This window comes from Rhinatrema bivittatum, chromosome 1, assembly GCF_901001135.1.
Source record: "Rhinatrema bivittatum chromosome 1, aRhiBiv1.1, whole genome shotgun sequence".
NCBI lineage: Eukaryota > Metazoa > Chordata > Amphibia > Gymnophiona > Rhinatrematidae > Rhinatrema > Rhinatrema bivittatum.
This window is the reverse complement of record NC_042615.1, coordinates 824766885-824782718: the sequence shown is the minus strand read 5'-3', so window position 1 is coordinate 824782718 and position 15834 is coordinate 824766885. Positions and strand designations below refer to the sequence as shown.

Genomic DNA, 15834 nt, shown 5'->3' with positions numbered 1-15834 from the left:
TATCATCTCACACCACCAGCAGTATACCCAGAGTCCTCACTATATCACCCTGCCTCACCCGAGAAACAGAGGAGCCTGATATAAAGACAAAATGTGACATGATTATATTCTCACACTATACACAGAGACCTCAATATATCACCCTGCATCATCCCAAAACAGAGGAGCCTGATATAAAGACAAAATGTGACATGATTATCTTCTCACACCACCAGCAGTATACCCAGAGTCCTCAATATATCACCCTGCCTCACCCAAAAACAGAGGAGCCTGATATAAAGACAACATGTGACATGATTATATTCTCACACTATACCCACAGTCCTTCATATATCACCCTGCCTATATTTACTCTTCCCTGTCCTCTCTAAGCTTATTCCCAGGTCTCCTTACTGAAAGTGCATTCTAGCCATGTTGATCCATTGGTAGATTGTTCATTAACACTGTCCTGAGGATGCTAAAATAAAAGGAATAGAAGAATGAGAGAGAGAAGGCAGGTTCAAGGGCAGAGGTAGCAAATTTATGCAAATAGGGGGCGGGAGAGGTCTCCCACCCTGGTACTCAAATGTTCAGTCCTGGCCTTTGGAGATATTGGCAAACCTGGTGGGAGAATGGTGGGGGGAAGCAAAGGATCTATGGGCTCATGCCTCAGATCTCTGAAGTACCTACTGACAGCCTCTTCCCCCAGCTCAACCCTGGGGGGAGAATGGTGAGGGAAGTAAAGGATCTATGGGTTCATGCCTCAGATCTCTGAAGTACCTACCCGACAGCCTCTTCCCCCAGCTCAATCCTGGGGGGAGAATGGTGAGGGAAGTAAAGGATCTATGGGTTCATGCCTCAGATCTCTGAAGTACCTACCCGACAGCCTCTTCCCCCAGCTCAATCCTGGGGGGAGAATGGTGAGGGAAGTAAAGGATCTATGGGCTCATGCCTCAGATCTCTGAAGTACCTACCCGACAGCCTCTTCCCCCAGCTCAACCCTGGGGGGAGAATGGTGAGGGAAGTAAAGGATCTATGGGCTCATGCCTCAGATCTCTGAAGTACCTAACCGACAGCCTCTTCCCCCAGCTCAACCCTGGGGGGAGAATGGTGGGGGGAAGCAAAGGATCTATGGGCTCATGCCTCAGATCTCTGAAGTACCTACCGACAGCCTCTTCCCCTAGCTCATTCTTGTTTTCCCCCAGAAAAATGTATGCATGAAATGAAAAACTCACGTACTCTATCTGTTTATAATAAATCATATACACATCTACATGCTATTTATGCACATAAATGCTACTTTTACTAGGGGTGTGCATTCGGATTGACCGCATTAGTAAAACGCAACTCATATTTTTTTTTTACTTAAAAAATTGATTCGACATAAATGATCGGATTTCCCACATATCGAACATAGATATGTTCGATATGTGGGAAATCGTGATTGTTGAGCCAAAATAAAAATATAAACCCCCTCACCCTCCTTAATCCCCCCCCCCGACTTACCACAACTCCCTGGTGATGGAGCGAGGAGTGAGGACGCCATTTCTGCAATCCTTGGCGAGAAGCATGTGACGTCGGCGGCACGTTGAGTGACGCCGGCGTCACGTGATTCCCGGCTCGTTTGCGCCGGACAGCTCGTTCGGCCCAAAAAGAACTTTTGGCCAGCTTGGGGGGGTCAGGAGGCCCCCCCAAGCTGGCCAAAAGTTCTTTTTGGGCCGAACGAGCCGTCCGGCGCGAACGAGCCGGGAATCACGTGACGCCGCGTCACTCGACGTGCCACCGACGTCACATGCTTCTCGCCAAGGATTGCAGAAATGACGTCCTCACTCCTCGCTCGATCACCAGGGAGTTGTGGTAAGTCTGGGGGGGGGATTAAGGAGGGTGAGGGGGTTTAAATTTTTTTTTTGCACATATGTACATATACCCAACTCATTGGATTTTTTTTATGTCCATATTGGCCGCAAGTGGGACCCCCTTTCGGACATAAAAAATATGAACATAAAATTTTGCTCTGTACATCCCTAACTTTTACACATGAAGCCCCTTTTAAAATGTACTTCTAAGAATACTTATATATTAGCAAGTAGTAAGTGTGAATAAACTTGAAACTTAAATGCAGTTTTTATCCCAAGCCTGAAATGGTGGAAAGGGAAAATGCCATTAAGGTATAGGGTTTTCCATGCTGGTCCCTGGAAGGCTCTTTAAGAGTGCAGCCTTGAATGCAGGGTATCCAATATGGAAGGCTAAAGGACAAGATCAGCAGTAAGGAATTACCATAAAGGAATTTAAAAAGCATTTTTAAGACAGCCGGATTAGAGGCAAGAACACCCAAAGACACCAAGGAGAGTCACCAAGCAGCAGGAGCACTGGCATCAGCAGCCAAAGACACCAAAGAGAGTCACCAAGCAGCAGGAGCACTGGCATCAGTACACAAAGACACCAAAGAGAGTCACCAAGCAGCAGGAGCACTGGCATCAGCACACAAAGACACCAAAGAGAGACACCAAGCAGCAGGAGCACTGGCATCAGCACACAAAGACACCAAGGATAGTCACCAAGCAGCAGGAGCACTGGCATCAGCACACAAAGACACCAAAGAGAGTCACCAAGCAGCAGGAGCACTGACAACAGCACACAAAGACACCAAAGAGAGTCACCAAGCAGCAGGAGCACTGGCATCAGCACACAAAGACACCAAAGAGAGTCACCAAGCAGCAGGACCACTGGCAACAGCACACAAAGACACCAAAGAGAGTCACCAAGCAGCAGGAGCACTGGCATCAGCACACAAAGACACCAAAGAGAGTCACCAAGCAGCTGGAGCACTGGCATCAGCACACAAAGACACCAAAGAGAGTCATCAAGCAGCAGGAGCACTGGCATCAGCACACAAAGACACCAAAGAGAGTCATCAAGCAGCAGGAGCACTGGCATCAGCTCACAAAGACACCAAGGAGAGTCACCAAGCAGCAGGAGCACTGGCATCAGCACATAACGTCATTTATTGCAGAGCACAGCAGTGAGAAAAGGTAAAGAGTTAAACAGCAAGCACATTAGCATGAAGAACTCAGGGGATCATGAAAGTGTGTAAAGCATGAAATGAACTTGGTAATGGTATCAATATGATTGTCACTACTCTTACTATGCTGTCTGTTCAAACCAATGCTTCTGAAGGGTGTCCTTTGGGGGCACCCATATACTGGATGAGACCAATAGTAAGTATTAGGGATGTGAATCGTGTGCCATATCGTCTTAACGATCGAAATCGTCTGGCAGGAGAAGAAAATCGTGTTTGGCACGATTTTTTAGTTAAAAAATCGTTAAAAATCATTTTTTCCGATTAGTGCGCACTAACGGGAGTTAGTGCGCACTAACTCCCGGTTAGTGTGCACTAATGGGAGTTAGTGCCCACTAACAGAAAATGATACAATTTGACACTTTTCAGGTCAGTTAAGGTCAGTTTAGGAATTAATATGTATTCCTATTGGCTGCCCTCTTATTTATTCATGTTACCAAGGTTCCCACTGACAGTATATGGGGGATGGGAAATGGAAACAGTTGGTAGCTTGACAAAAAAAGTAATGTGATCAGTCAATGTGACTAGAACTTGTGCCCTAACCCTGATACCAGGGGTGTTGTGATCTTCCTGCACACAGTGCCCTAACCATGGCACCAGGGGTGTTGTGAACTTCATGTACACAGTGCCCTATCCCTATTAATACCAGGAGTGTTGTGATCTTCCTGCACACAGTGCCCTAACCCTGACACCAGGGGTGTTGTGATCTTCCTGCATGCAGTGCCCTATCCAGCCTGCATTACTAGTGATAGGCTGGCTTCACAGACAGGGGGGAGCTTCCTGACCCCCACTCCTCCCCTCCCCCCATGTCCCAGCCAGTGAATGGTGTGTGGGTGAGGGGGGGGGGGGGGGGAGGATGGTGAGGCTGAAACAGCTCCTTCCCTGCATTACTAGTGAGAGGCTGGCTTCACAGACAGCTACCTACCTAGGCTTGAATATATTAATGCTGCAGTACTAATAATAATAAATTATAATTCTGCTAAAATGCCACTAGCCTCACCAGTGACACTAGGCTAGTAGCCTAGTCAGTCATTCACCACCACCTAGTAATAATTAATTATTAATTCAGTGATATAATAAATCATTTAAAAAAATTGAGTAGGTTAATATAATAGATGACTGTAGTAGATTGAATAAAGATCTGATGTTTCTGCTCTCCTCACACCAAACAAAAGCAACACACAAGCAGAGAAGCCCTTCTTATAAAGTTGAGCTAGTGAGTTAAGTAGGAGGAAAAGTAAACATACTGGTGGCCAGTGTGGCTACTTAAAAAATACACTTACCAACAATCAATTACCACATATATTTGAACTGTGTATAATAGTTCCAGCCAGGACCACCTTTCTAAAATGCACAGTGATTGGCAAATTCAACATGCACTAGCATTTCACGTGCCTGCTATCAAAAATAATAAACAAACAAGTTCTAGTCACATGAGTGATGATCATCACATTGCTTTTTTTTTCAAGCTTCCAACTGTTTCCATTTCACATCCCCCCAACCATTACCTCAGTGGGAACCTTGGTAACATCAATAGATAAGAGCACAGCCAGCCAATAAGAATACATATTCATTTTTAAGTGACCTTTACTGACCTGGGAAGTGTCAACAATTTGTATCATTTTCTGTTGGTGTTCGTGAGTTTTCAGTTCCATTTCCCATCCCCCCAACCATCACCTCAGTGGGAACCTTGGTAACATCAATAGATAAGAGGGCAGCCAGCCAATAGGAATACATATTCATTCCTAACTGACCTTCACTGACCTGGAAAGTGTCAATTTGTATCATTTTCTGTTAGTGCGCACTAACTCCCGTTAGTGCGCACTAACACGATTTAACGATTTTTAACGATAAATCGTTAGAATTTCTATTGTATTGTGTTCTATAACGATTTAAGACGATATTAACATTATCGGACGATAATTTTAATCGTTGAAAAATGATTCACATCCCTAGTAAGTATCATAAGGGAATATTTATTTATTTAATATTTTTATATACCGATGTTCCTGTATAATATACATATCACACCGGTTTACAAGGAAATGAAACTGTCGCCTCGCAGGCGGCTTACATTAAAACGAATAAGAGCTTAGGGGGAACTTACAAAGAAACATACAAATAACAATCATTTCTAATTAAGTGACAGACAGAGAACTAATCTGAAAACCTATGTACAGAAGGAGATCTATGTTCTTCTGGCCCTTAGCTCTCCTGGAATGCTTGGGCGAAAAGCCAAGTCTTTAGCTTCTTTTTGAATTCCATATGGCACGATTCAAGGCGAAGGTCTGGAGGGAGTGAATTCCAGAGTGTGGGGCCCGCTGTGAAAATTGCATGTTTCCTCAGGGAGGTTTTTGCCGGCTGGGTGCATAGCATGTTCTTGTAGGCGCTTCTAATCGGTCTTTTGGAGGAGTGCAGCTGGAGTTGAAAGGTTAGGTTGAGAGGAGCGATGTTGTGTAGGGCCTTGTGTGTCATCATAAGGGTTTTAAAATGAATCCTGTGTTTGATCGGTAGCCAATGAAGGTGCTGGAGGATGGAGGTGATATGATCCCTTTTTTTGGTGTTTGTGAGAATTCGGGCCGTGGTGTTCATGACCATCTGAAGTGGTTTGGTGGTGCTAGCGGGGAGTCCCAGTAGGAGTGAGTTGCAGTAATCCAGTTTCGTGAGGATGATGGCTTGTAGTACTAGGCAGATGTCTTTGTGGAGTAGTAGTGGTTTTAATTTTTTTAGCACTTGTGGTGATGTTTACGAACTTGCTGAGGCTGAGTCTGTTGTCAAGGAGTACACCCAGGTCTCTTACTTGTGTGGACGTGGTGTCAATGGTGATAGGACCTTGGCTAACAGTAGGAGGGATGAGTGGGTCGAGATTTTCTGGAGCTATAATGAGAATTTCAGTTTTATTAGTGTTTAGTACCAGGTTGAGGCTTGTGAGAAGGTTTTTGATTGCTGAGAGGCAGTTGTTCCAATAAGACAAGGTTTTATGGATAGATTCCGTTATGGGGATGAGTATTTGTATGTCATCCGCGTATAGGTAGTGTATTAGTTTGAATATGTAAATAAATAAAAAGAAATATTCCTCAAGGGTATTAAATCATAAGAGGTAAAAGAGTCAAGTCCAATTTCAATATGCCCGGAGGATTCAAATCGATAGTAAGTCAGATTGGGATGGCGGATTGCCTGTGTCATGTATATCAAATCCTGACACCCAAGGTGTTGAGTAAAATCCAAAGCAGTAGGGAGCGGAGTCAAAAACCTTACAGTTCACCCAAAGAGGAACAAAGCAGCAGGAGCACTGGCATAAGTGCAGAGTAATGCAGCACAAAAAGTGGCTTCAGTACCTCAACGTACAGAGCGTAGAGGAAGGTAGGAGCACAGCAGCACCAACACCCCAGAACCTGAGATAGGAGTAAATTGATCATCTCACTCATTGTTCCCATCTCTAGGTCATTTAGAAATATGTTAAAAAGCAGTAGTCCTGGTACAAATCCCTGGGGCACTCCACTATTCACCTTTCTCCATTGAGAATTTGACCATTTAGCCCCAGTCTCTGTTTTCTATCTTTAAACTAGTTCACAACCCATAATAGAACATTGGTCTGTCCCTGTACAAGTCCTTGGTGAGGCTTCACCTGGAGTGCTGTCTTCAGTACTTGAACCCTTGTATCAAAAAGGATAGAGATAGCATGGAGGTGGTCCAGAGAAGGGTGACAAAAATGGTTTGGGTCTATAATGGAAGGGTTATAAGGAGAGGCTGAAGGATCTGCATGTGTACATCCTGGAAGAGAGGAGGTACAAGGGAAATGGGATGCAGGTCTTCAGATACCTGAAAGGTTTAAATGATGCACGGACCTTGAAATATTTCCATTGGAAAAGAAGAAGTAGGACTAGGGGTTTGAAATGAAATTCCAAGGGGGAAGACCCAGAACCAACATAAGGAAATATTTCTTCATGGAGAGGGTGATGGATACCTGGAATGCCCTTCCAGATGAGGTGGTGAGAATGAAAACAGTAAAAGAATTTAAAAATGCATAGGATAACACTATAGTTCCATAAAAGCTTGTGAATGGAAATGAAGAAAAGGGTGCATATGCTTAACTTTCATGGAGTAGCAGTTAGTACCCTTAGTAGGGGATTACTACCTTGATACTTTTGACACAAATAAAACTTATCCCCACTTTGTGTTGTATCAGAGGTGGACGCTTGGGCCAAGGTGGGGTTGGTGCAACCCATAGGTAAGAACCTACGGGTCCCCACCATTGGCAGGTGAAGTGGGCTGATGGGAAAAGGCCACTGGAGCTTCACCTATACCAGCCCTCGTTCCCCATGGGTTGAGCATTTGGGTGCCAGGGCTGGCAGGACTTAGGTGGGCCTCAATATATAGTTGTAAGAGAAGTTGGTTCAGCCCAGAGACAGCAAGCGATAGATGGTACAGTTCTACTCTAGACTGGATAATGTTCTGGAAACACGGGCACCAATGGAACAAAGGCAGACAGAGGGCTCTCAAGCGAAGGTAGGCCGAAGCCGGATGAATCCACGTCCAGCAAGTAGACAGAGGATGTGTCTAATGGTAGGCTTGAGTAAGGGCTGGCAGCAATCCAGAGGCAATGGCAAGCAAAGTTGAGGTCTGATCCCAGAGATAGTCAATAGCATAGTCAAGGCGAAGCTGAGGTCCGATCACAGGGATAGTCAATAGTGTAGTCGGATGAAGCAAAGGTCTGGCTTGGAAATAAGCTGTATCGTAGTCAGGGGAAGCAGAGGTCTGGGTCTGGAGATAAGTTGAACCGTAGTCAGGCGAAGCAAAGTCAAAGTCCATGTAATCAATCCAAAGCATAAGCAGGACAGGAACAAGGGAACAGGAACCAGGAACAATCCGAACATTCCATTCTAGAAGCACAGTCCAGATGTATTCCACACATTAAGAAAGGTGGAAAGAAGGCAAAACAATTACCAGCATGGTTAAAAGGGGAGGTGAAAGAAGCTATTTTAGACAAAAGATCTTCATTCAAATATTGGAAGAAAGATCCAACAGAAGAAAATAGGATAAAGCATAAACGTTGGCAAGTTAAATGTAAGACATTGATAAGACAGGCTAAGAGAGAATTTGAAAAGAAGTTGGCCATAGAGGCAAAAACTCACAGTAAAAACTTTTTAAAATATATCTGAAGCAGAAAGCCTGTGAGGGAGTCAGTTGGACCGTTAGATGATCGAGGGGTTAAAGGGGCACTTAGAGAAGATAAGGCCATTGCGAAAAGATTAAATGATTTCTTTGCTTCAGTGTTTACTGAAGAGGATGTTGGGGAAGTACCCGTAATGGAGAAGGTTTTCATGGGTAATGATTCAGATGGACTGAATCAAATCACGGTGAACCTAGAAGATGTGGTAGACCTGATTGACAAACTGAAGAGTAGTAAATCACCTGGACCGGATGATATACACCCCAGAGTTCTGAAGGAACTAAAAAATGAAATTTCAGATCTATTAGTAAAATTTGTAACCTATCATTAAAATCATCCATTGTACGTGAAGACTGGAGGATAGCAAATGTAACCCCAATATTTAAAAAGGGCTCCAGGAGCGATCTGGGAAACTACAGACCAGTTAGCCTGACTTCAGTGCCAAGAAAAATAGTGGAAAATGTTCTAAACATCAAAATCACAGAACATATAGAAAGACATGGTTTAATGGCACAAAGTCAGCATGGCTTTAACCAAGGCAAGTCTTGCCTAACAAATCTGCTTCACTTTTTTGAAGGAGTTAATAAACATGTGGATAAAGGTGAACCGGTAGATGTAGTATACTTGGATTTTCAGAAGTGACAAAGTTCCTCATGAGAGGCTTCTAGGAAAAGTAAAAAGTCATGGAATAGGTGGCGATGTCCTTTCGTGGATTGCAAACAGGCTAAAAGACAGGAAACAGAAAGTAGGATTAAATGGACAATTTTCTCAGTGGAAGGGAGTGGCCAGTGTAGTGCCTCAGGAATCTGTATTGGGACCCTTACTTTTCAATATATTTATAAATGATCTGGAAAGAAATACGACGAGTGAGGTAATCAAATTTGCAGATGACACAAAATTGTTCAGAATAGTTAAATCACAAGCAGATCGTGATAAATTGCAGGAAGACCTTGTGAGACTGGAAAATGGGCATCCAAATGGCAGATGAAATTTAATGTGGATAAGTGCAAGGTGATGCATATAGGGAAAAATAACCCATGCTATAATTACACAATGTTGGGTTCCTTATTAGGTGCTACAACCCAAGTAAGAGATCTAGGCGTAATAGTGGATAACACATTGAAATTGTCGGTTCAGCATGCTGCGGCAGTCAAAAAAGCAAACAGAATGTTGGGAATTATTAGAAAGGGCATGGTGAATAAAACGGAAAATATCATAATGCCTCTGTATCGCTCCATGGTGAGACCGCACCTTGAATACCGTGTACAATTCTGGTCGCCGCATCTCAAAAAAGATATAATTGCGATGGAGAAGGTACAGAGAAGGGCTACCAAAATGATAAGGGGAATGGAACAGCTCCCCTATGAGGAAAGACTAAAGAGGTTAGGACTTTTCAGCTTGGAGAAGAGACAGCTGAGGGGGGATATGTTAGAGATTTTTAAAATCATGAGAGGTCTAGAACGGGTAGATGTGAATCGGTTATTTACTCTTTTGGATAATAGGAAGACTAGGGGGCACATTTAAAACTAATTGGAGAAAGTTCTTTTTTACTCAACGCACAATTAAACTCTGGAATTTGTTGCCAGAGGACATGGTTAGTTCAATTAGTATAGCTGTGTTTAAAAAAGGATTGGATAAGTTCTTGGAAGAGAAGTCCATTACCTGCTATTAATTAAGTTGACTTAGAAAATAGCCACTGCTATATTACTAGCAACGATAACATGAAATAGAATTAGTTTTTGGGTACTTGCCAGGTTCTTATGGCCTGGACTGGCCACTGTTGGAAACAGGATGCTGGGCTTGATGGACCTATTGTCTGACCCAGTATGGCATGTTCTTATGTTCTTAACAATCAGGAATCAGGAATGCAGGGGAGAGACAAATCTCTTAGTAGCAACGAGTACTCAACCAGCAAGGAGACCTGTTACAAAGGCAACGCTATGGAGCGGAGCCTGAGCTTATATACTATGAACAGTTTGACGTCATCTGAGGCCGAGGCTAGGATCCCACAGTGGTCCCTACCTAAGGATCAGAGATGGGCAAGCGCCTAGGGAGTGGCGTGGTGAGAGTGATGGTGTCTCTCCACAGGCCTCACGGAGAGGACCAATGAGAAGTGGCTGGGCCAGAGGCACTGGGGGAGGCCCGAGGGCGGAGCTGGCAGCCCACCACCACTAACGAGGAGGAAACAGAGGCTGGAGTCCTTGTGGAAAGGTGAGGGGGCCTTGCTGTGGGTCTGCTGCGGACGGCACGCATAACACTTTTATGGCAGGGGGGTGGGGAAAGGGGGTATTGGAGTCTGATGACAGCCAACAATGGGCCCCAACTTTTGCGGTCTGGGTACTGATACACTGACATTAGGGATAAAGCACAGGATTGCTTCTGTCCAAAATCCAAGTCCAAAAGCAAAACATGTTCAAGCAGCATCATCTGAATTATAAGGAAGACTGCTCATCAAGTAAAAATGTTGATAGCTGTAATTTGTTATGGGTTAGACAGTTGCTTGGTTTTGATTATAAATACTACTACCCTTAATAGAAGGCTTGAGGGTAACCAGTACAGTTACTACCCTTAACAGAAACGTGGAAACCTGCATGGACTGGCAGTTACTACCATAAGAAACTTGCTGGTCAGACTAGGTGGACCATTTGGTCTTTTTCTGCTAATAATATTATGTTAAAATGTTACTATGTAATAGTCTTCCTGTTCCCTATCCAGAGATTCAACCAGGGGCTTCAATTTGAGGGTGGATTCATGTAAGAATTGCACCATATAAAGCTGATGAATCATGATGTGGACATTGACCATCAAGCTCTGGCAAACCTTCTTCCCAAAATTCTCCAACAGCCTAGGATCCTTCCCCATGTATGGTTGCATGTGGGTGGGTGGGCAGGGTACATAGGATAAAATTATGTTCTTTTTGGCCTGTTTCAATGCCATCTCCACTACCACAGACTGCTGTGATGGTTTGACCATGCCAAAATCAGAAGTTTTTTTTAACTCTGTATTTAGGGTCTAATATCCTGGCTACTGGGGGCAGGAGGCAGAACTATCTCACTCTCTTGTTTATAGATCCTGCAGATCTTAATGAACTGAGATTGCTGTTGGTATGGATGAAGTTTCCAGAATTTGGAGTAGACTGAAGATTTTGGCCAAGGATACTTGTCCCTATGGTTATTGATTCCAATTACCTTCCCAGTTTATCCAGTAATCTGGAGCATGAAAGTTCTTCTGGTGGAGATGAATGTGCTAGAAAGTTGGGTAAGGAGTCTGAAGAGATGTCCATAGAACCTTCTTTTGAACCAAAAGGTGAAGGGACCCTAATCCATGACCCTGATGAAGAGAATGGAAATTGGAGCAGAGGCTTCTGTCATCTTAGAAGGGGAAATTTTGGTGGTGCATCAAACCAAAAACGAATATGCAGCCACTTTAAAAGAGAAAACCAATAAACTGAAAAAACAACTCAACATTACCTATCCGTATAAGAGAACTGATGATACAATAATTATAATGGAAGAAACACAATACAAAAATACTTGGACATCATTTGAAATAGTTTCAAAACTGGAGATAAGTAAAATAATCAACAAATTAAAACCTTTCATGCATCCAAAAGACCTGATACCAGCCAACTCCCTGAAACAAGTAAACCAAGTAATTACACCAACAATCACAAACTTAGCGGGTCTATCACTAACAAAAGGCCTGATACCTAAAGTATTAAAGCAAGCAGTCATCAAACCATTCTTAAAATGTAATGATGGGAGAGTTGATGATTGGGATAACTATTGACAGATATCAAACCTATCGTTTCTAGCCGAAATACTCAAAAAAAGTACTTACCCAACTTGAGAAGAACTTAGATGATCATGAGATTATCCAAATCAATTCAGATTCAGGAAAAATCATGCAACAGAAACCCTACTACTATCATTAACTGACCAGATACAAGGTGGATTTGACTCTGGCAAATCATACTGCCTAGTACTCATTTATCTTACAGCAACATTCAACACCAAAGACCAGAAACTGCTATGCTGACAGATGAAAAACATTGGGATAGATGGAGAAGTATTAAAATGGTTCACATTTTCCTAGACAAGAGAAAATATCAAGCAAAATTTGATGAACAGATATCTGACACCTGTCAATGTAGCAATAGTGTTCCTCAAGGATCAGCTCTATCAGCTACACGCTACAATAATGCAAACTACTCTTAGACCTTGGAATAAACTTCTTCCGTTATGCGGATGACCTACAATTCTATATACCACTAACAAAATCTATAGAAAACACCACATCTATAATTGCAAAATATATGACAACGATAAAAAAATGCTATCTCAACTTAAACTTACATTAAAAATGAAAACAAAACAGAAATCATTTGGCTGAGCCAAAACCTCCCAAAATCAATACCACCTGCTGTAGATTTTGGAAATTGCTAAATTAATCCATCGACGCAAGTAAGAGACTTAGGGGTACAACTCGATGAAAACTTATCAATGAAAGGAAATAGTAAATTGATTAAATCGTGTTAAAACAGGTTGCGGATACTAAGCCACTTGAAACCATTACTAACTAGGGATGTGAATCGTTTTTTAACTATTTAAATTATCGTCCGATATTTTATAAATCGTCATTAATCGGTAAAGAGTGCAATACAATAGAAATTCCCCTGATTTATCATGAAAAATTATTTTTTTGGTTAGTGCGCAATTTTCAGGTCAGTTTAGGAATGAATATGTATTCCTATTGGCTGCCCTCTTATTTTTTGATGTTACCAAGGTTCCCACTGAAGTGATGGTTTAATATACGGGGGATGGGAAATGGAAACGGTTGGTAGCTTGAAAAAAAAAGTAATGTGATCAGTCAATGTGACTAGAACTTGTTTGTTTATCATTTTTGTTACCAGGCACTGGCACGTGAAATGCTAGTGCATGTTTTGAATTTGCCAATCCCTGTGCATTTTAGAAAGGTGGTCCTGGAATTATTATACTCACTGTTCCGGTTTAGGCAGGTCGGAAAGTAAAAAGTAGACCCTTGGGCCGGCCTACCAATGGCTGGGCAGGCCAGGAGGCGGAGACAGTAGCAGGCTAGGTTTCACCCGGAGCCCGGGACCCCCCCAGGTGGAGCCTGTAGGGGCCCGAACCCTTGGGACATAGGAGCTGCAGTGAGGAGTAGAGATATAAGTCCAGTAACAGCCCGGAAGCCTACCAGGAAAGTCAGAGAGTCACTGAAGAAAGGCCCGAAATGGATTGCGACCCAGGTGGCCTGGTTAAAGGGCTGGCAGGCTGGGGAGTAGTAAGAGGCAAGCCGGGGTCTAGGCGGGCAGCAGGCAGAGACGTAGTCAGAGGCAAACCGGAGTCTTGGCGAGCAGCAGGCAGAAGCGTAGTCAGAGGCAAACCGGATCTTGGCGGGCAGCAGGCAGAAGCGTAGTCAGAGGCAAACCGGAGTCTTGGCGGGCAGCAGGCACAAGTGTAGTCAGAAGCAAACCGGAGTCAGCAGAATGCAGAGAGATGATCAGGAAGCGCAACTGGCACCAACTAAACAGTTGGGAACCTCATTGCAAGGCGCTTGAGTAACGGCTGGGCGCCGGTTATATTGGGAGCTGGGCGTAAGGTCATCAGAGTAGGCGGAGCCGGGCTTCCGGAATCAGGACGCTCAAGACGGGCGTCCTTGCGCGCGCACGAGGCCGATGAAGGACGAGTCAGCAATGGCGTCTGCCATGTGGAAGTTGGGCGAGCAGGGAGAGCTCCGGCACCTGGACCATGCGGGAACCTGCAGGTGCCGGCGTGGAGGTAGGCAGTTCTGAGCCCGATCAGAGGGGAAGCGGTCGGGACCGCAACAGTACTCCCCCCTTTACGGCCCCTCTTAAGTGGGCCAGGTTTATCCGGATGCTCCAGATGAAATTGGCGGAGAAGGGACTTGTCCAGGATGTTCCGGCTGGGTTCCCAAGTGTTATCCTCGGCACCGCAACCCTCCCAGGCGAGGAGATACTCCCATCTGTGATTGTGGAATCGTACGTAGAGTACCTCGCATACTTGGAACGTGGGCTCCTCGGTGACAGGGGTAGTCGAAGGATCCGGTGGCTTGCGATGATAACGGGAGACGACCAGAGGTTTCAACAGCGAGACGTAGAAGACGTCATGGATCCGTAGTGAGGATGGCAACCTCAATCAGTAGGACACGAGACCTACTCGCTCAGCAATCCGGAAGGGACCACAGAATCTGGGGGCGAAGCGTCTTGAGGGAAGCCGAAGATGAATATTCTTCGTACTCAACCATACCCGGTCTCCTGGCAAGTACATGGGTGCCGGGCGTCGGTGGCGGTCAGCTGTGCGTTTGGCAGCGGCAGCTGCGAGGTTTAGCTTGCCCTGAGTAGTTTGCCAGAGAGTCTGTAGTTGTTGTGCCGTCATCTGGGCAGCCAGGGAGACACTGGACATATGACTGGGAAGTGGAGGCCTAAGTTGCTTCCCATAAACAGCTGGAAGGGAGAGAGTCCAGTGGCAGCATGAACCAGATTGTTGTAGGCGAACTCAGCCCATGGCAGAAGCTCAGTCCAATTATCCTGTCTTTCATTAATGAAAGCCCGTAGAAAGGTCTTTAGAGAGCGGTTCATCCTCTCAGACTGACCATTACTTTGGGGGTGAAACGCGGTGGAAAAACTGAGTTGTACCTTGAAGCACTTGCAAAGGGCCCTCCAGTATCGTGCGGTGAATTGGGGCCCAAGATCCGAAACAATGTCCACGGGAAGTCCATGGATTCGAAAAATATGTTGGGCAAACAAGAGAGCCAATTCCGGTGCTGATGGTAGCTTGGGTAATGGGACGAAATGTGCCATCTTCGAGAAACGGTCGACCGTGACCCAAATGACTGTCTTCCCCTGGGACAAGGGCAGGTCGACCATAAAGTCCGTGGCCAAGTGGGTCCACGGTTCTGGAGGCACCGGGAGCGGCTGCAACAGGCCACAGGTAGGACCCAGACTGGGTTTTTGTTGAGCACATGTGGGGCATGAACTCACATAGGTACGTACTTCCTGTCGCAAACTAGGCCACCAGTAGAACCGGTTGAGGAGCTCCAAGGTCCGTTCTCGTCCAGAATGTCCTCCCGTGAGGGAGTCATGGGCGCAACGTAGGACTTTTAGCCAATCTCACCGGGGAACTACGGTCCTATCTTGGGAAAGGACCGTTAATGCAGAGTGGAGAACCTTACCAGGATCCAGGATGTACTGAGGAGGATCCATCTCTTCCTCTGCCATGGAGGTCCTGGATAGGGCGTTCGCCCGTAGGTTCTTCACTACCGGGCAATACTGAACGGTAAAATCAAATCGGCTGAAGAACATGGACCATCGGGCTTGGCGGGGGTTCAATCATTGAGCTTGGGACAGAAATTCCAGGTTCTTGTGATCTGTGAATACGGTAATGGGGTATCTTGCACCCTCGAGCCACTGCCTCCACTCCTCCAAGGCAAGCTTGATTGCCAGGAGTTCCTTGTCTCCAATCGAATAATTCTCCTCAGCCGGGGAGAATTTCTTGGAGAAGTAGGAGCAGGGCAGTAGATGTCCAGCGGAGAAGTGTTGGCTGAGGACTGCCCCTACGGCCAC

The 15834-nt window shown here is 44.9% G+C and overlaps 1 protein-coding gene across 1 annotated transcript in view; it reads right to left on the bottom strand.

Moving 5' to 3' along the window:
* Positions 1-15834, bottom strand: part of LOC115079084 (scavenger receptor cysteine-rich type 1 protein M130-like) — a 257001-nt gene that overhangs the window by 103638 nt on the left and 137529 nt on the right. The gene's annotated exons all lie outside the window — the stretch shown is intronic.